We start from the raw sequence: 21,994 nt of genomic DNA, 5'->3' as shown, positions 1-21,994 counted from the left end.
GTCTGTCAAATTTTAGGTTGCAGTCTAGGGTAACACCAAGGAGTTTAGTATGTTCGACGGGTTCAATTTATTTACTGTTGGAGGCAAAGCTAGAGATATGAGTTTGTTGTTTTTTATTGATGGAATTAGAAAATACCATAAGTTTGGTCTTGTTAGGGTTTAGAATGAGTTGGTGGTCTGGTAGGCATTTTTCAATGTTATGTAGGGAGGTCTGAGACTTTACTTGGAGTTCATTTAAGGAGGGGGCGGAGCAAATAAAGGAAGCATCATCAGCATATTGAATGATAGAGGTAGGTGAAGCTACAGTATAAAGATCATTAGTAAAGATAGTAAAGAGAAGTGGGCCTAAGATAGAACCTTGTGTTTGCTAATGTAGTCAGGTTGGAGGGGACAGATCAACAAAGTTACTATATGCAGACGATGTGGCATTACAGGCAGACTTTGAGAAAGAACTTCAGCAAAGTATAGGGGAATGGACCACTATGTTACAACTATCAGTTGGAAATCTTTCCACCCAGTGTAATTAATGAAAAGCATATCTTCCAGGTTTGAGGAATGTATTGCCCTCTCTCCTCCAGCCTTATCACATCCACAATATAATATAATATAATATAATATAATATAATATAATATAATATAATATAATATAATACCTCCATTAGCATATATCTATCCAAGCATATTGACCAAGTGGAAAAACAACAATTCCTCGCCAGGAAAACATCAGACATGAGCTCTCTAAACTATGCAGGACATCAAAATGTCATATCACTCTATTCCATCTTCTGCAGACTTCTATGTAGTGACTTTTGCTTAGCTTACAAGCTGCAAATAACCTTGTCCTGTTTGACCTACATGTTATTGAAACAAGTAGCACCAGCCAGACCCATTTTCAGGACCTAAATCTACATGATAATATCAACAGAACCTGCTGGTGGGATAGATACCTCTTCCAAAGGATATCTTACATATGCAATAAACTCCCTCCCCATATAAAACAAAGTAGCTTTCTAACTTTCTTTAAATTCAAGCTGGATGGATGGATGGATGAATGGCAATCTGTAAACTTTCCCCTGATCTAATTCTGCAGACCCTTATGGATAGAAGAAGTAGGAATTACAGTGTCTAGACCCTAATGGTATATTTGATTGAAAGCCTAATATACAGTTGTCAGCCTTTGAATCTTTGACTTTCATAGCTCTCTGGATACCACTTACAAAGCTTCACCAAAGAGACCGTAGTATATCGATTCAAGCTCCCAAACTCTGGGGATCAATTTATCTTAAAATCAAAGAGCTCAGTTCTTACTCTTAATTCAAAAGAGTCCTCAAACACAATCTCACCAAATTTGCTGACTGTAATTGCTCATTTAAGGGTCACTTGACAAAAGGCCTGCACCTATTTTAGAACATTTCTAACATACACACACACACACACACACACACACACACACACACACACACACACACACACACACACACACACACACACACACACACACACACACACGCACAGACACACACACACACACACACACACACACACACACACACACACACACACACACACACACACACACACACACACACACACACACACACACACACACACACACACACACACACACACACACACACACACACACACACACTGTGAAACCATTGCTTTAATTGTTTATTATTGCTAATGTTATCCACACAGTCTTTTTATTCTTCTTTTTTCTATCATTCCCTTTTCTAACTTTCTTGCATTCTCTTTACTCCTAGTCGTGCCTTCAGTACTTAACTGTCTCCATTCTTGTATCCTTCACATCTTCCTCTTCATTGTAAATATTGCAAATGCCACACTAGTAATGCTATTCTTCATACTTGTACAATTGTAGTTTTGCTTAATAACATCTGTTCTGTAAGTGGTCTACCTTGTTTGACAGAATTTTTTAACCTGTAATACTATATACATATTTTTTGTTGTTGTTTTCTGTATTGTGATCACCTAGGATAGGTCTGAAAAAGGTCTACTAAATCACAACTCTACTCCAGTAAACAAAATAAATAAGTAAATAAATACATACAAACATACAAAAGCAACAAACAAATGCATAAACTTGCTAACTAACTAACTAACTAACTAACTAACTAACTAACTAACTAACTAGCCAACTAAATAAATGACAAAGCAATCATAAATATTTCACCAGTCAAGGTGATGCCCAAAATCCACACTCTTACAAATGTAATGTGTTGCATTTAGCTCAGGAATGAGTTGCAGTGAAAGTATTGTGGTAGACGGGCATTCTGGAGTACATTTAGTACCAAAAGTACCATATTAGAATTTCCCTCCCCTTTTTTTCAGAACTGTCATGGGGAACTGCCATGTGGCTTCATATATTGTTATCAAAGGAACTGTTGTAGAGGGATTTTGTTGTCAGTTTAGTGTTGAAGCAGAAGTAAAAATCCTACATATTTTTCTGTTGAATGTATAAGTTTCTTTTTGCTACTGGAATTTTGACCCACCCCTTCCGATTCTGGCTCGAATGCAGTAAAGTGCATCACATGAAAATGAAGTTGTGTATTTGACTTTATACCTGGAATCACCAGCAAAATGCATTCTGTAACCGAATCTCATGATTTATTATTCTGAGAAATTTGCTGTTATGTTTCATATTGTCACGGGGAAATGGACCTTTATTGCTGGGTACCACTAACAGTCATATATATCCATTTATTGCCCATTTTTTGATATTTTGTTTCCAACAATCCTGTATGCCCTACATTTTAGAGTCTGTTAAACTCAATGCGTATCTCAATAGTATCATTAGTGTGATATGAAATCAGAACCAAAAATAATGCTCCTCAGAAATAATTATATTTTCTATCATGTCATTTTTTATAGCAAAATGCCCACATTTTACTTATTTATTTAACATTTGTTTACCAGGGAAGTCCAACTGGGCTAGTTGCCCATTTTCAGTGGAGGTCCGGGGATAAAAGCTCCACACAAAATAAAACAATAGTACAGATCACAAAACATTTTGCAGAATAAAAACTTATACAGAAAAATGTTATAGTATATAAACTTATACAGAACATCCAGAAGACATGCTATACAAAGGAATACTATTCAATAATGTTTTTCTAGTTGCACAGAACAACATACAATAAATGTTTTATTGAAAGTTATATAAATGTCAGAATAGTAAGTGGAAGGAGAGTTTGGGGGTCAGCAGAGATGGAGAAGAGAAAAAACAGTTCACCCTGGTGAGGAACAAGAGCCTAACCAGTTGTTTAGATGGATCTTTAGCAGGTATTTGGATTGTGCTGGGTCTGTTGTATTTAGTATATTCTGAGGGATAGTGTTCCATGCTTTAGACGTGATTATAGTAAAGAGATTCTCCAAAGCTATTGCTAGATTTTGTGACTTCTAAAAGTAGTTTGTGGGAGGGCCACAGTGTCCTGTTGTTGCTGTAGATTTGTACTAGTTTGGGTATGGCTGGGCATTTGTTAGGCAGATATACTATAGAATGGGTTAGGGTAAGCTGGTTTAAGGATAGGAGGTTAGGTAGTTCTAGCCATTTGAGTTGTTTTAGAGTGAGGTAGTGACGGGTTCTGTTGGGTAGGTTTGCAGGAAATCTGGCTATATTATGGTAGCATGTATCAAGTTTGTTAAGGTCAGTTTTCCTATGGTTTGTGAGTATAGGGAAGGCGTAAAGCAGGCTGGATAGTAGGTGGGTCCTGGCGATTGCTTGTCTATATGAGTTGTTTAGGTACACCTTAATCCTGTAGAGAGAACCTAGTTTAGTGTGTGCTTTTTTAACTGCTAATGATATGTGCTTTCCAAATTTTAAATTATTATCAATAGCGACACCTAGTAAGTAAGACCCTAAAGGAGCATTTTTATAGTAGTACAAAAGAGAAATATGAAATGAGAAGTATGTTTAGATGTAACACTTATAAGTATTGTAACTATATCTTGGAGGGGGAGAAGGTAGTAGTAGAAGCCAGGAATTATACGGTGAGGTTAGATCATAAATATGATTGTAAATCTAAGTTTATAGTATATATTGCATTATATCAGTTTTGAGCTGACTTTTATGTAGGCAGAACTGTGAGAGACTTGCATTTTAGGGTTTATAAACATGTCAGAGCTATAGAGAAAAAAAATTACTAATGCTTTAGCTAAGCATGTTAATGGAGCTCATCCTGAATTAATAGGGACTATTGTTTTTAAATTTACTGTTTTAGATTATGTGGCTGGGTATAATACAAGATGGGATGCTGGTGATGAACTAGACTGGAAAGAATACTATTGGCAGATAAAGTTGAATGCCTGTATAAGTCCAGATATTAATGATCTTGAAAATTTTAAAGTTGTTTTAAAAAGGAAAGGGTTAATGCATTAAAGAGAGGTGATCATGTGATATGGGAGGGTTGACGTAAATGGATGTTTTGAATTGAATTGCTTGGTCTGATGAAATTCATTACTGAACAAAAGCACTTACTACCAAGTGTTTTAATAAAGTAGTTTTGTTCTTTTTATATCAATTTTTTGCCACTTTATTTTATTACACCTATTAGTTTAGTTTCTGAGATTGGTTCAGTTAGTGTGTGGTTGGATGAGGTGATTTTAGAGTCCTGGTTGAGGTTATTTGTTTTGTTATTGTTGTTGGAGAACAGCATTAGTATGGTTTTGTTGGGGGTTAGGATGAGTTGATATTTATTTAGGAAAGATTCAATGACCATGAAGGATCTTTGGGTAACTTCTTGAAGGTGTGGCAGGGAGGGTACGCTACATATGACAGTCGAGTCATCTGAATATTGTATGATAGTGGCAATGTTAGTTGCAGTGTGGAGATTATTAATGAGGACTGAAAAGAGTACAGACCCAGTACTGAGCCTTCTGGAACACCTGCTGTTACAGAAAGTAGGAAGAGAGGTCATTTTGACACTTGACTGCTTGTTGGCAATCTGAAAGGTAATTTTGGAATGATGTGAGGGTATTTTTAGATATGTCAAGGGATGCCAGCTCTTGTAGGAGCTGACTGTGGGACACTGTGTCACATGTCTTTGACATATCTAGAAACATCTAGGAGACCATTTGGTTATTATTTTTTACTTAGTTTACAGTATTGGTGAAATTAAGCATGAAAGTGGTGGTACTATGGCATGACTGAAATACATGTTGTATATTGGAAAGGAGCTTATTTATTAATAGATGGTCCATTAGTTGTGAGTGGATGCATTTTTCTAAAATGTTTGAAAGAGGAGATGGATATTGGTCGATAGTTGGAGAAATCTAATGATGAGCCTGTTTTGTGGAGATATATTATGTAGGTGAATTTCTAAATTTTAGGTATGTACTGGTCTAAGATGGATCTATTAATCAGAATTGATGCTGGGTAACAGATGACATTGGCTGCTTGTTTGAAGTAATCATTTGGTAGTTTGTTGGCAGTGAGAATTGTAGGTTTTAGCTTGCTCCTACAGGCTGAGTGATTTGTTGGGGGGTACTTTTGGTTTTTATAAGCGAGAGTATAGAGTTTGTGAAAAAGGAGTTAAATTGGGATGCTATATTACCTTCTGAATTATGGGTATTTGGTGATAGGGTGGTAGTACAGCCTGGATGTATAAACTTTTTGATAGTACCCCAGAATTTTTTTGGATTATTTTGGTGTTTGTGCTGCATGTTTGAATAGTAAGTACTGTTTTTTTATCAGCTTTAATTTGTTTTTTTGCAAATATTTGTTAAGTGAAGGTAGCTGTCAAAGGAGGCTTTGGTTTTGCTGGCCTGATGTCGGTACCAGAGTTTGTCTCTTTGTTTTAGTAGTTGCCTGGTTTCCTTTGTGAGCCAAGGAGAGCAATTTGTTTTACATCTAATGTGTCTTATAGGGGCTAAGGTGTTTAGTACATGAAGAAATGTGCTGTTGGAATATTCGACTGCTGCATCTAGTGGGCAAAATTGTAATGGGGTCCAATTGCAGTTTTGGAGTAGTTGTTTAAAAGTGTCTGAGGAGAAGTTTTTTGTATTTTGTACTTGTTTGTAAGATGTACTTTTTTGTGTTAGAGTTGTGGTGCCTTAGGAAGTATGTTAGTAGGTGGTCACTTAGGCTGTCTGGCAGACAGCCTGAGTGATGGATAAGTGAGAGTTTATTTGTCAGGGTCCAGTCGAGAACTGATTGTTTGTTACTGTTTTTGTCAACCCTAATGGGTGAATGTATCGGCTGGGTAAAACCATACAAGTTTATGTAGTTAGAAGAGTTATCAGAGGAATAGGTTTGCCAATCAGTATTAAAATTTCCAACTATAATGGTTTCTTGATTAAATGTGTTGGATGCCCATGAGAGTAGGTTTTCTATGGTGGATGGGTTATTGTTGGGTGGGATGTATATTGCTAGTAGGATTATCTGTTTATTATTATTCATTTTCAGGCAGGATACTAGTAGTTCAGTGTTATATAGGTCTGGGGGGTCTATTTGCAGTTGCTCAAGTTTAAGAGAGTCCTTATATATTATTGCTACACCTCCACCTCATTTTCTTATCCTGTCTTTTCTGAGAATGCTATAGCCTGGGGGTATGATTTAATTGTTGTTTATATGGTTTTACGCCAGGTTTCAGATAGGACAGCAGTATCAAAAATGTACAGGGATTGGGTAGCATGGAATTCATGTATTTTCTTTAATAGGCTTCTGAGGTTTATGTTAATAAGGAGAATGTCTGACCTTTTTTAGGGTATGTTGATGAATGGTGGGGTGATTGGTTTTATTGTAGATTGGGGATTCCTTTGTGTGGATGGTGTGTTTTGTTGGGTTGAATATGGGCCTGGGTTAGGGTGTATGTCTCCACATAAATGGAGGTTTGATTTTTTTTGCCAGATGTAAGGGGGAAATATTTAGTGCAAGTTTGGGAGTGTTTCAGTGATATGTTTGAAGATGTAGGTGATTGCAAATATCTAAATGAGAATAGTTCAGTTTTGCTGGAGTTGTAGATTTGGGGTGTTATGTAAAGGTACGTGGGTGTTACAGGAGAGTTTGTGGATGGGTACATGGGAAATTTTAAGTAGATAATGGGAGCGTTGTGAGGTGTGGTGAGATTGAGGGCAGTTGCTAACAGTGCAAGCTTTGTTATGTGAATGAGTACCATATTTGGCTTTAGGCTTTGGTGTACGGGTGTACACGTTCTTGAAATTAGAGGGAGGAGAATAGGGTATGTGTGTAGCTGTGTGGGAGGTAGGAGGAATGGGCTGGAAGTGGGTGGGACTATTAAGTGTTTTGATGTAGTGGTGATGTAATAGAATTGCAGCAAACAGTTTGCTACTGTTTAAAAGAAGATTTTTCTTTTTTAACTGAAGTGCAAGGAAGGACAGGTGGGGACAGGGCACAGAAATGGGGCATGAATGGCTGAGGCAGTAGAGAGGGGGAAGGTGTGGTTGGTGTGCCACTAAAACAGCAGAAGGTACGGGCATTTTTTTTTTTTTTTACTATTTATTTGAGCTGGGGGGGGCATGTGGATTGAGTACTGCGGCACTGTCTGCAGGAAGTATCTTGCAAGAAGTCTGCTTTTTTTTTTCCTATTCACACGACGACCTGAGGAGCTTTTTATTTTTACGTTCATTGTTCAGTACATAAAAATCCATAATTTCTATGAAAGGAAAAAATAGAATGAGAGCAATTTACCCCAAGGAAAAATGGGAACGTACAAATGTGCTGCATGTAAACAGTGTCCCTACATAAGTAACCAAGGTAGTGCTGAAGTGACTTCTAGAAACAGGACCATAAGGATGAGTAGGTATTTTAATTGTAATAACAGAGGAGTGATTTATATTGCTATCTGTGATGCATGTAATTCCTTCAATATAGATAAGACAGAGAGAACCTGAGGAAGCGGATTTACAAACACATATATAGCATCAGTAAAAACAATGACAAAAACACATTAGCAAAACACCTACAATATTGTCAAAATTGGAATTTTAAGTTTTCTATACTAGACTAGATAAAAAAAGAGGAGGCCAATGGGAGGATATAATCAAGTACAGAGAATTAATGTGTCAGGTGGCTCTAGAATCCAATAAGGAACCAGGATTGAATAATATTATTTCAGTAACACCAGTTTTAAAACTAAAATCAGATAACTTGTAAATGAGTGGTTTTAACATTGTCATTTTATACATATATATATTTATTTATTCATTTGGAATAGATTTATTTATGTAACTGGAGTAATACATTTTGATTTCGGTTTGTATGTATCTTTAAGAAGTATGTGGAGTTAATTTATTTAAACTAATTAGAATAATAAGAGCAAATATATGTACTAGAGGGAAGTGTTTTAAAGTTTAGTTCTGAAGAAGTCCTGGATGTGATCTGGATGAAAGTGTTTTAACTGTTTTTTTTTTCGAATAAAGACTTTGGAGTTTCCAGCAGTGTCATTTTTCCTTCATTGGATTCATAAATTTGGTACATTTTGGTTCACTTTGGGTTTCTACAGCACATGCTTTAATAGCAGAGGAAGAACTAATGCCATGTGGGAATTTTATGACATAGCCCATTTCTCTGAGGTTCTGGGAACCATAGACTACACACATATTGCAATCAAGGCTCTACCTGGCCCAGAGAGTCTGCTGCTTCCTGAACTACCAGGTGACTATAATGCATAGAGCATTATTTATAATGTGTCCTTGTGTTTCCCCTGACAATTACAATGACTCAAAAATTTGTCATACTTCCAAACTATACCAAAGATTCCTGCAAGAGGATTACTGACAGGATCATCTGGTTTATAAGTGCACACACCTGCTAGATTGACAGACCCATTCAGACAGGTACCATGTGTGCAGGAAGCAGACCACATTTAAAAAAAGTCATTTACTGTGTGTTGCAGGTGATGTTGGATATGACTAATGCACTGGCTGATGATTCAAACTAGCAACCCCCGACCATGCAGGGACTCAGCTATAATTTAACAGATGCAGACATGAAATATAGTGGAGCATGTGTTTGGCCTGCTGTCACTGAAGGGACACTTGTATTGGCTAGATACATCAGGAGGAATACTACAATACGGTCCAGACATCTGTAGTCAGATGGAGAGGCAGGTGAACATCTTGGCAGGATCTTCCATACTAAATATAACAGCCACAGATGGACATGGTGGAAAGTCAGGAGAGGGAACACAGTAGCAGCAGTACCACTGATGAGGCAGAGATGCATGCAGCACACTTCAGCACTGCCAAAGGGATGAGGTCTGATCCATAAGTATGGGCCATTGCACAGACAACACAGAACAAAATGATGCATGTGGTATCACACCCAGGTTATGTAGGGAAGTGCACAGCCATCCTCACTTGCACAAGTTGGAGGAAATAGTGATAAACAAATGCAGCACTATGAGATGGGTCAGGGTCATGGGAAGTGAACATGGTAGACACATACTCAGGGAGGTTGTGCTTTAGTCACAGATCACACCCTCTATTGGCACTGGTGGAGTCAATCTGCCACAATGCGACTATTGGCAGCATCTACTGTGTTAGCTTATGGTGTTGGGCCTTGATGTGGTTCATAGCAAGGAAGTTGCAGAACTACAGGCCAATGAACATCAACTGGATGGGGCATATTGTGTTAATATTGTATGTTAATCTTGCTTTCCCATAAATTGGTTGATGCCTATGAGCGAGAGTGGCTGTCTGTATGCCCACAGGTAACAAAGAAGAGGTAGAATTACAGGAAAGAATGAGAGCAACCTGATGACGTGTTCTAGGTATAGGCAATTATATAAGTCAGCACTAAAAAATTAAAAGTACTACACCCTCACAAACTCCCCTTGAGTACCTTGTTCCCCATTGGCCCTTTTTTTCAATTATAAAGAAATTCCCAATACTATTCTAGCATGTCCAAAGGTCAGTTGTCAATCTTCTCTCCGGTCCAGCTGGTGAATCTGGGAATCTTGAGGCAATGTTACAACTGCCTCATGTACACAGACAACCCTCTCCTCCTCCCAACAAATTCCAACACATGTGAGAGATGCAACCATATAGCCAAACTGGAGGCTAAGCTCTCTCAACTCAGTACTGGCGAAACCTGTCAGGAGGAGAAGGAAATCACACTCACTACAATTCCAGTCTCACATAGACCTACCACGACAGCAAACCAAACACATAAACACACAAAACATACTCGGAGGCTCTAAATAAAAATCTGCCTAAGCAGCAGAGACCTCCAAAGCAGACACCCAAGCAACCGCTACCCCAAAACAAAACACGTGCAACACATAGCTCACAAAGCCAGTGTGCCGAACAGTCACAGCCCTTAAGGCTAAACAACACACCTGATACACTTGTAATAGGTGACTCTATTGTCAGGCACACTGATGTCCCGCTCACCAGGCTGAACAAGGAGAAGGTCACGGTGAGCTGCCTGTCGGGCGCTTGGATCCGCCACATAACACAAGCACTCAGGTCACTCCAAGGCAAGTACAAATATGACTAAGTCATTGTCCATGCCACTGTAAATGACCTGAGATGTACCTCCCTGGACTACATGAAAAGAGACATAGAAGAGCTCTCTGAGCATGTTGCCCAGGCTGGTATGACCCTGACCTTGAGTAGCATCTTACCCTCACCAAGAATAATGTCACAATATGAAGACAAGATGATCAATTTCAACAATTGGCTTAAGTATTTGTGTCATTCAAAGGGGATCCAATGCCTGTCAGCCTGGGATGACATGCTCGACAAGCCACTATGCTTCTCTAGGGACGGCTTGCACCTGTCACCCCTGGGCTTTCGGATATTGGCAAAGGCTCTTGCTACCCCCATAGTGCCTTTTTTAGGCAAGGCTCAAAAGACAAACCCACCTCCATAGGTATCACAAGGGATAAGAAACTAAGAGTAATGCTACTCAACGCCAGAAGTCTAAACCTCAAGATGCATGCACTCGAAACTCTCCTTAGCATGGAGAACATCGATATCTGTGCAGTAACAGAAACCTGGTTCAAGGCTCCTGAGAGCACCCTAGCACTACCAGGTTACACCTCATACCATGCTTTTTGGCCCCAAAACTTGGACTGACCCACAAAAAGGAGGGGGAGTATCAATATTCGTCAAAGATACCCACACCTCCAGGTTGGTGGCACAGCACGAAGCATCAGAGACTATCCATGTGCAACTAACAGTGGGTAAAACTGCCTTCCAGTTTATGGCCTGCTACAGACCACCCTCCCTAACCCAGGAACCCCACTCGGCCTTCCTGAGAACACTGGAAAATATGAAGGTCTCTCCAAACACCATTATATTGGGTGACTTCTGGGAGCATTACTCTAGCTCCAACACCCTAGCCCAAAGGTTCCTAGAATTTATAAACTCAAATGCTATGGAACAACTTGTTACCACTCCCACAAGAGGGGAAAACATACTGGACCTGATCATCACCAACATGGGGACTCTATGCTCCAGACCAGAAGTGTATCCCTCACTGGTAAGATCAGACCATAAACTAATCTCACTGGATATTCACATCCCAACCCCACCCCCTGCCCAGAAAACCACAGTGAAAAACTTCTCTAAAGCAAATTTCACACTCCTCAAAACCGAGGTGGAATCCTTCAAAGCCCCCGGGCCTGTGGAAAATACAGCCCAGACTGCAGAATCCTTTATAAACGCATTCTATGAACACCTTCAGGAATGCATGGATCATGCGATCCCAAATAAAACCAAGACCCAATCCTCCAAAGGCAGACATCCTGTCTGGTGGACCCCAGTCATAAACAAACTATACAATAGAAGGAGGAAGCTACTAAATGATAGAGCAAAATTCCAAAAGGGGAAGGCATCTCTGATCAGTATTAGCAAAAAACTACGGGCACTCATAAAATCGTCTAAGGCCAGCTTCGAGAGAAAAATTGCACAGGACACTAAGGATAATCACAAGGCTTTCTTTAGGTATGTTAGGAACCTGGGTGGTAATTCTCAGATATACTCAGAATTAGTCCAAAATGACAAAAAATACACCGAACCCACAGACATTGCCAACATCCTAGCTGACAGGTTCAGCGCAAACTTCTCCCCCCCTCCCACCAAAAGGGCAAATATCTATCCCAGCAGAGTGCTGCCCCCCTGACATCTCAGATGCTCAGGTAAGAGCCGCCCTCTCCAAAGCAAAAAACACAGCATCAATGGGACCAGATGGTGTCCCAGGCTGTGTCCTACATGAACTCCAAGAAGAGCTAAACCCAAACATAAAACTACTGTTCAATCTCAGCCTTACTACAGGATATGTACCCAAAGAGTGGCGACAGCAACTGTGGTCCCTCTCCACAAAGGTGGTGCCTCAACGGATCCTGGAAACTATCGCCCCATAAGCCTGACTAGCTTGGTCTGCAAAGCTATGGAAAGGATCATCATGGACCTCATAAATAAAGATATTGGGGACCTACAGACACTGGATCCTACCCAGTTCAGCTTTGTTAAGGGCAGATCCTGCCTCTTAAACCTGGTTGATTTCTTTGAAACAGTCACCAAGGCCATTGACGAGGGGAAGGTGGTCCACACAGCCTACCTGGACCTCGCAAAAGCCTTCGATACAATACCCCACTCGGGCATTATAGATATGCTCACCAGCTTAAATATAAACCCCTATGTCACTAGATGGGTTGCAAACTGGCTCAAGGACAGAACCCACATGGTTAGAATTGCTGGAGCCATGTCAGACTCCAAACCAGTTACAAGTGGCATCCCACAAGGCTCAGTCCTGGGACCTCTCTTGTTCGGTATATATTTCTCGGAGGTACAGGCCAACACAGAAGGACTGTGGCTGACCAAGTTCGCAGATGACTGCAAACTGGGCACCATAATTGACTCTCCAGCTGACACAAGCATCCTCCAAAAGGACCTCATAGAAACAGACAACTGGTGCCAGAGCCATGGCCTCAAGCTAAATGCCAAAAGTGTATAGTCATCCCCTTTGGCAAAAACAAAGTGCCCACAAATTACCACATAGGTGGTAATCCATTAAGTACAGAAGAAGTAATTAGGGACCTGGGGACCCAAGTTGATAGCAATCTCTCATTTGACAACCATGTGGCCAAAGTGGTTAGAAAAACATTTTATATAGCCCACCTAATCATGAAGGGATTCACATCTAGATCAGGGGGAGGTCATCGTGCCTCTTTACTCATCCTTCATCAGGCCCATAATAGAGTACAATGCCCCTTTTGGGATGTACCTTACCAGACACCTGCAGCAACTGGAAAGACCCCAAAAGTACCTCACCAAGAGGATCAAAGGGCTCAAACAGATGCCATATGCTGCCTGGTTAAAGAAACTCCAGCTCTACTCAGTGGCATACCGCCTGTTCAGAGGCAATCTATGCCTGACGTATAAAGCCATGTCCAACCCGGAATTAATGGACATGGTGCACCTCAGAAAATCCAAATCCCATCAAGCTACACGCTCGAGAGACTTGAACCTCAGCACTGAAATAAATAGGACATGCTGGAGGGACAGATTTAGAACCCAGAGGCTCCCTTCACTTTGGAATAAAATCCCAGTCCAGGTTAGGCAGAGTCCCTCATTGACTCTCTTCAAGAGGAATCTTGATGAGTGGATGGGAGATTGTAGGTTTACCCCGGGTATCACTTCTGCAGAGGCACAGTATACTAACCTCAAAAAAGGGCATAGCAAAATTAATTTAAAATGGGTGGCGAAAGCCAAACACATTCTGGCTAGGCTTATAAATGCCCTAGGGCAGATAGCCTAGTATGAACCTATGAACCTAGGAACCAGGGGCAAAACATTGCTCATAGGTTCATAGGTGTGTACTAGGCCAACGGCCCTGGAGCCTTTACAAGCCTAGCCCATAGAAGTGCCCTGGAATCATTCCAGCATTAGTTCCCTGTGCCTCTATCAAGTAGAGCCACTGGAGTGATCCCCGGGGTGAACTTTCTATTTCCCATCCACTCATCAAGATTTCTCTTGAAAAGGGCCAGTGAGGTGCTCTGCTTGACATGTATGGAAAGTCTTTTCCAGACCATGAGCAGTCTCTGTGTTATGAACTTGTCCCTCCAGCATGTTCTGTTGATTGTGGTAATAAGGTTGAGGTCCCTGGAGCGTGTGGTATGGAGGGATTGGGATTTCTTTAGGTGTAACATTTCTAACAGGACTGGGTCAGACATGGCTTTGTAAGTCAAGCAGAGATTGACTCTTAACAGACAATATGAGAGAGAGAAAAGCTGGAGTTTTTTGAGTCTGTCCATGTAGGGCTGATGCCCACAACTGGGAGCATGGTAGGCTGTGTGCCCACAGACAACAGTAATCTGTCTCAGCAATGGTCTATATAATCTAACTTGGGACACCCTGTGTCCAAGCTCCCAGTATCTGATGGAGGCAGATCAGTTTGTGCTTGCAATTTGTCACACAGAGGCACCTGTAAAGGCAACAGCTGCCACCGGTGACATGAGCAGCATCGTATGCTTCCTGCTGTTATACTCCATGTTAATGTGGAATGGGTATGCGTAATCCCACAAGCCATGAAGCACACTCACCATTTTCTTAGTGCTGTGTTTAGCAGCTACCTGTGTTTGGATCACTGACCTGCACATCTGTCACCTTTATCTGCCAACACACGCATAACCCACTGTGGCATGCGTACTACTGCACATTAAAATACAGCTATAATATACGTTGGCAGGTATTACTTGTCATGCAGGATGTTGCAGTGACATGTCTTTTGCTCTTGGAAAGACAGATGTTCAGGTGAGTCTTGGTCAGCCCTGCCCTTCAAACATGCATTGGAGTGTGCTGTACTTAATGCTTTCAAAACTGACACACCAGGGGTTTCTGCCAGCTGGTTTCCCACAGCCAAATCATGCCCAGGTATGAATGACCATTGGCCTAGCTGGAAAGTGAGACAACAAACTTCTCAACCTCAGTGAGCCTCTTCAGTATTGATGGTCCATATCGGTGTTGGATCTGTCCATTGCAACATCCCATGCCTTTTCTTTTGCAAAGAGTATCATATCAGGAACCCTTCATGAAACCTGTTGTAGAGATCTATTATGGCCACCAACATCATTCACATACTGTACCAGTCCCTTCTATAGCTGATCCTCATAATGCTTTTCTGCAGCAGTTTTGCCCAAGAGGAACATGAAGTGTGTGTAAGGACTGCAGTACTATTAATTCTCCAGGCTAGTAAACTTTTTCAGAGCTTGCCTTCTCTGGCTGGCCATGCTAGAAGATGTACACCCATGGGGGAAGGTGTGTGTGTGTGTGTGTGTGTGTGTGTGTGTGTGTGTGTGTGTGTGTGTGTGTGTGTGTGTGTGTGTGTGTGTGTGTGTGTGTGTGTGTGTGTGTGTGTGTGTGTGTGTGTGTGTGTGTGTGTGTGTGTGTGTGTGTGTGTGTGTGTGTGGAGCATGCTCTGGGATGCCCATGCCTATGGCCAATGTCTCATGTCCATTATGCACCTGTTTATCAGCTGCAATCTCTGCTTTGCACATTTTTCCACCATTTATGTACTGTTGTCTTGCCCATAGCCCCCTCCCTTGGTTTACCTGGTTATCTGCTGTAGTCAGTGCTATGCATGGTGGACAAGTGGTGATAGAGAGTACTGGACAATGAACAAAGAATGCATGTAAGGGAGGGAGAATACTGGGATGGGGTGAGCGTAGGGTCCTGGTATGATTGGTTACCAGTCTGAACCCAAGCTACATACTTTAACTGTGCCTCAACATATGGCCCTAGAACCCAATTCCCCTTGTGGAATGTCCTCCACAGGGCTTAGGTTTTACACAGTTGTACCCCTAGATATGGCCAGAGGCAGATGGTGCAGTACTGTCTCAGTGTCATGGGTTCCTAGTTACACATATACTACAGCATGTGCCTCACTGTTACTGACATCCACCCCATTGTTGTTTTTAGTGAGTTACTGTACCAGATTGGATACCTTTCTTAATGTTGTGAGGCTTCAAGTGTATACAATCCATACTGAAATTCCTGTAATCCACAATTGTCCAGTAATAAGTGGTATTGTGCAAAATGATGCAGATGCTTTATATATTGCTAACAAGGGCCAGCTAGCATAGCAGCTATGGTAATGAAGCTAGTTAGTGCCACTGCCGGTGAACTACTGCCATATTGCATTGTGCAAACCACACATATTGGTGCTAGCCGTGCAGATCATGGTGACAAAAGAAAGTGACAAGCATGTTCAAACATATGACATGTGTATACCCATAATGCAGCCATGCAGAGCTACTGTCATTCATAGTGTCATGATGCAACTGTAGTCACATACAGTAGTGATGCAGTGCAGTGCTGCTTTAACCAACATTCTCCACAAACATACATCTGTGTGCAAGGGGTTACTATTTTACTTTTTGAATGGACCTGAGTCAGCGGCCAGGACTACTTCATGCACACTGGAATGCAGGGCTCTAGCATGGTATGCCAGGGAGTGCAGGATTTTCTTGTTCTTCCAGCTCAGGAGTTGTAGGGTGTCCCTTTTGGGTCTGTATGATTACCCATTGAAGAATGCACATGTCTGACAAGAGCTTGCTGGAATTGTGAGTGACGCCATTGGCATCATGCATTCTGGTGAGGATACTGGCATCGGTACAGTGATCTGAGTTGGTGCCACCCTGGCCTACTTTGTCAGTGAGAGGCAGAAGTTCAGGAAAAAGAATATGAAATATAATGTAAGCATTTTTTATGTTACTGCCTCCTGCTATCTTAACTGATGTATACGTATACTTAGGAATGCATACTTAGTTTTCTAACAGCAGAGGAGCCAGAAGTGAATGTGATTTGATGTCACTCAAGGCAGGACTGCCTCTCCTGACAGTGGGGTCTGTATGATGTCTACAACAGTCCACTACAGAATTAGAACTGTGTTTGTAGCGTATATGTGTAATCATTTCTTTTTCCATTCTGTCACCCTTCTGTAGGTCCAGTTGCAGAAGAGGAGAAGGTAAGGCTGTAGTCATCTTAGGCAGTACCACACAATGCCTCTGGTGCTGGGTCAACAGCCACTACCAGCTCTGCCTCTCAATGGGGGGTAATGGTTTCTTGCTGGAAGTGACTTGGAGGAGCTGCTGATATCCTCCATGGTCACCTGTCAGGGAGGGGGCAAAGGCTTCTGTTCTGACAGTTAACTGAAGGGGTATGCCCTGGTTTCCCAGCATCAGCAGCGGCTGATGGCTGCTGAGGTGTGCCAGGAACTTGATGCCTGTCTTGGTAACATGGAATGCTTTCTGGAGTGACTTGTGGAATTGAGTGACTGGCAGGCCCTGCCCATCTGGCCACTAAGAGGGCAACTGGCTCATAACATAGGCCTCCCAGGTGAGTGATGACAGGATTTGTTGCCCTCTGGGCAAGACTGGCAACCAATCATGCCAGGACCCCAATGTAACCCTTTGCTGGTATTTCCCCTTTCATACATGTCTTTCTGCATTCTTTGTTCATTGTCCAGCACTCTCTATCACCACTTGTCCACCACTGTCCACCCTCTGTATGTCTGTGTCCATCCAATGTCCCCCCCATCTTTTGTGTGTATGCCACCCCTTTTGTCAGAGTCTGAATTCTATGTTTGTAATTATCCACTGTGTGATGACCCACCACTGGACCAGTAATAAAGGAGCCTTAATCCTCACCGCTGGCACTTGTGGGAGACATTTAGTGGGAGGATAAAAGGTACACACACCGTATTTCAAGATGCAGCTCTGTGCATCAAGTGCAGTTCTCCTTAAGAGCACACAGAGACCACAGTCAGTCTGGGGATGGTTTCTCACTCTTTCTCCAGATCCCCAATAAGACAGCCCACTGGCACAGCTGTAGAGTTGAGTCCTTAGCCAGGATTTCAAGCCAAGTCCTCCAACACTCTTTCTTTCCAACCAGTGTTTCGTGTCCCTGCCCAATTAGCTGACACATACACTCTTTGAGATTTGATTTGCACATACACACACAGACAAGGAAAAGGCTGGCACAGGTTTACTAGCTATACCCCCATTTGCCCAGACTATAATGTAGTTACCACTGCCACCAGAACCCCTTGGTAACTATCTTAAGGCTTTTCCAAGGGTACTCAATATACTGAGTGAAATTAATATTAATACAAATGGTAGTTTGATCAAGAGCAAGGCTATTATGAGTGGCCCACACAGTGTCACCAAATAAATATGCATGTACTCTCAGAACTTAAATATCTCTACAAAGATCAACCACAATGGAATGTTTAAATATATTTAATAATAAATAAATCCAAACCAGCCCAGAAGTTGAAAATGTTGAAACACAGGTGCCCAGTAGGAAGGTAGCTGGAATAAAAAAGCTGAACAACGACAAAGTAAAATCTTCTTTTTTAATACAAAATGGTGAGCGCTTTTGCAATGGTAACCATTGCTTCATCAGACAGTTCATTCAAACAGCAAAATCACTTAAATACTTTAATTTATTATTAAAACAACCAATCCTATCACTCAAAGTTAATTCAGCACTCAGCAATCAATTCATTACTATGGTTACGTTTTGCCCTTAGTTAATTGCTAAAGTCAGAAAAACTCTGTTTAAAAACCACATGCACAAAATGTAAAGACAAGAACATGTGGATAACTATAAATAAAATACATAAAAAGTCAATGAATAATAACATATACTCATGTTCCCCATTTTGTAGCTACTTGTGTATGTGGGTATAAACATAAAAAATATATAAAAATATATATAAAAATATATACATTTATATTCTGCCTAATAAATGCACATGTTGTCCACCTAGTAGCTATTTACTATTCATATAAGTCATAAAACAATTGCATACCACCATGCTTCCAGAGTGTAATTAGTTCACCAGAAAGACAATACAGAAAGCTTCCTAGTACAGACTTGTGTCTTTGGCTGCATTGAAACCTATGAAACAGCATCTTTATGGCCTAGCCTATAAAGTGATTTAATTTCAGATATTTTTTTAAAGTTTTCTGGACTGAGGTTAACCCTCCAGTTTCCTCTGTTAAAATATATACATTTAAAAAGTTACAGTAGTGAATGTGCATTTCTGTTCTCTCCAGTAAGGCACACTATGCATACATTTCAAACCCAAGCACTTTACAAAATACCTTTTTAACACAAACATCTGTACAAATCAGTTTGATATACACATGACATACAGTTCTAATACATTTGCAATACCAGCATCTTGTATGACCCACAGTTCTAATACATTTATCGCACAAGCATCTTGTATAAATCAATTCAATATTCACAAATCACATATAACTATTTACAAAATTCCAGCTAGATGTGCCTCCTTTCTTCACACACCATATATCTTTCACTTTCTATCCCACCTGTAGCCATCCCTCAATATATTCCCCACCTTCCCTTCTTTTACAATTTTTACAAATGGGACTCTTTCTCTACTGAAAAAATTTCCCCTTACCTTTCGTACCTTATTGTTACCCTTACATGCTTCCTTTTGCTTGATGTTCTTTTCTTTCCTACTTTCCTAGCTGCCCCATTTCCTCTCCATTTATATGAGCAACAGGGTTGGCACTTTGTGCACACCTCTCTTGTGACCACTGTGCTGCCTTCTTGTGCTGAATGAGCACTGGATGCAGCTAAGCATTGTTGCACTGTATGCCTGAGTGTAACCCGAGTTAGCTGTGCTAGCATGCTTCATTGTATGTCAGCCACTGTCTTACTGTAAAGATGCTCCAGCCCTACAATAGCTTAGTGCTGGATCTTGTGTTAGTGCTACTCTCCCTTTACTTATGTTGCATTTTCCTTGGACTGCTGATGTTGTTTAATGCCATATATGTATGTATGTATGTTTGGCTGCTGATCGAATGACTAGCTATACTGATATACAGAATATCAAAGTTATGTCAAAACAAAAACATTGACACATTTGGCACATGTTCCTTGGTTTACCATGGAGTGGAGTAAACCAAATGCAAGTGTTTTTGTGTGTGTGGGTGAGTGTGGGGGGGAGCCTCCCCTCTGCACCCCCAAAAAATATATACACTAACTCTGAGATTGTACAATCCACAGAGAAAGGGAATATTCCCCTACTACTGAATTGTTAGTCTCGCACACCTGTCAACCATCTGTTTGCATCAGTCAAATGGTGTCAACCAGGTGTCGATGTACCTGGTCATTCAACCCACTGCACATACCTATGATTCTTTGAGCAGCAACCTCCTTAGAAATTAGTGCTGGTCAGGTGTCAGCTCTTATTTATAAATTGCAGCCGTAGTCTTCTAGTCAGAAAGAATGGGCAGGAAATGAATCTTGGAGGGATCAATAGTTTAAAGTAGTAAAAGCTTCATGTTGCCATAGTTTCTCCAGTATAAGGAACTGTTACATCCACACTGATGTCTGGTGTAGGAAAATTAATGCCGATATGTGTTAGCAGTTTGAAGTAAACATCTTTACCCTCTATGTCAAAATGTAATACTTATCACTATCTGCATGTTTATCTTTCTAATAATTTGTTAATGCATTATTTATTTGCATTTGTTCACCAGGAATGTTTTACTGGCTAGAAAGTCTTTTTTTCAGTTAAGACTTGGCAGAGGGGGTCCACAGAAATATTTTAATAGTAAAACATAAGAGATATATAATAAAGTAATATTTTTAAATATTTAATATATTAAAAGTTTAACGACTACAATATCACATTAGACAGAAGAGTACAAAGTTTACATGCATAGGATTTGCGTTAGCAGAAATCTAACTGAGAAATAAATAATTTTATTTTAAGGGTACTGAAGGTACGTTAGTTTCTATGTAATCTTACTTTTTACAAATATTAAGAAATAGAAACAGGATAAAAGGATGAAGGAGAGTTAAAGAGGGAATAAAAGTCTGAGATTAAAGAATGAAAAGTACAACACAGAAAATGTGGAGTGGATAGAATGTATTTAAGTGTGTCAGGAGTGTATATAAGTGAGACAGAAAAGGGAGAAAAGTCATTGTAGAGAACTGAGAAAATAAATGTAAACTGAATATGAAAAGAGAAGTGGGTGTGAAAGTAGGAAAAGATAGGAAAGAACATGTAAAAAGCAGTATGTGACAATAACACGAGCATAAAGTTATGAATATAAAAGGTTATCCTGGAATTGAACACGAGTACAGGCATGAGCCTATCAGGTACTGTTTTAGTGAGGGTGTGAGTGACTTTAGGTTACCTATATGTTTCAGATATAAAGGAATGGAGTTACAGATTTTGGAAATGTCTTTAGAATGCAATGAATCACCAGCAGTGTTGTAAGACTGTGTTGTGAGACATAAGTTTATCCCCAAAACATAAAATTCTATTAAGACAGTAATGCTGGATAATATTATGTACGGAAGGACAGTCATCAAGTTTATAGATAAGTTTGTGAGTTGCGGCTAGCTGAGTGTATGTTAGATAATGCGACAGTTCAGTGCAGTTTAGCTGTTTAAGACCCAAGCAGTGGCAAGACCTATAGGGAAGATTTGCTGCAAGTCCAGCCACTTTGTTATAACATTGTTCTAGTCTATATTTCTGAGTAATTTGCAGCTTAGTATGTATAGGTGAGGCATATAGAAGAGAGTGAAGTATACAGGTAGAGACAATGATTTTTTTTTCCCTTTGGATATGGTGAGATCAGGTTCGACCATAAACAGTTAACTGAGCTTTTGGTATTTTTAATCACTTGTTGTATATGTCGGTCAAATTTCTTTTGGTCATCTGTGGTTAAAACTAGTCATAATTCTTAACGTCTTGTCCCAAAAAATCTGGGCAAAGTCTAAAATAATGGGGGGGACAAAGGTCTGAAAACAGGGACAGATTTTAAATATTGTTGTTACAAACTGAGAAAGTAGCTGGAATAACAGGATTTACATTAATATGCATTTTCTGAAGGATATAAAGTCTAAAACTCAAACCTGTCAATATTTAGGAACTTCAGTCCTCAGTGACTTGCCAAAAACACCACAATTTTTATGAAAAGCAGACCAAAATATGAGGCAAAAATCTGGACAGTTG

At 40.4% G+C, this 21,994-nt stretch overlaps 1 protein-coding gene across 1 annotated transcript in view; it reads right to left on the bottom strand.

Annotated features, from left to right (window-relative positions):
• The window catches only part of NIBAN3 (niban apoptosis regulator 3), an 828,390-nt gene that overhangs the window by 86,225 nt on the left and 720,171 nt on the right, over positions 1-21,994 (bottom strand). The window lies entirely within an intron of this gene.

This window comes from Protopterus annectens, chromosome 9.part0 (assembly GCF_019279795.1).
Source record: "Protopterus annectens isolate FY-2018-M chromosome 9.part0, PAN1.0, whole genome shotgun sequence".
NCBI lineage: Eukaryota > Metazoa > Chordata > Ceratodontiformes > Protopteridae > Protopterus > Protopterus annectens.
Note: the sequence above shows the minus strand (reverse complement) of the source record. Positions and strands in the feature narration are given on the sequence as shown.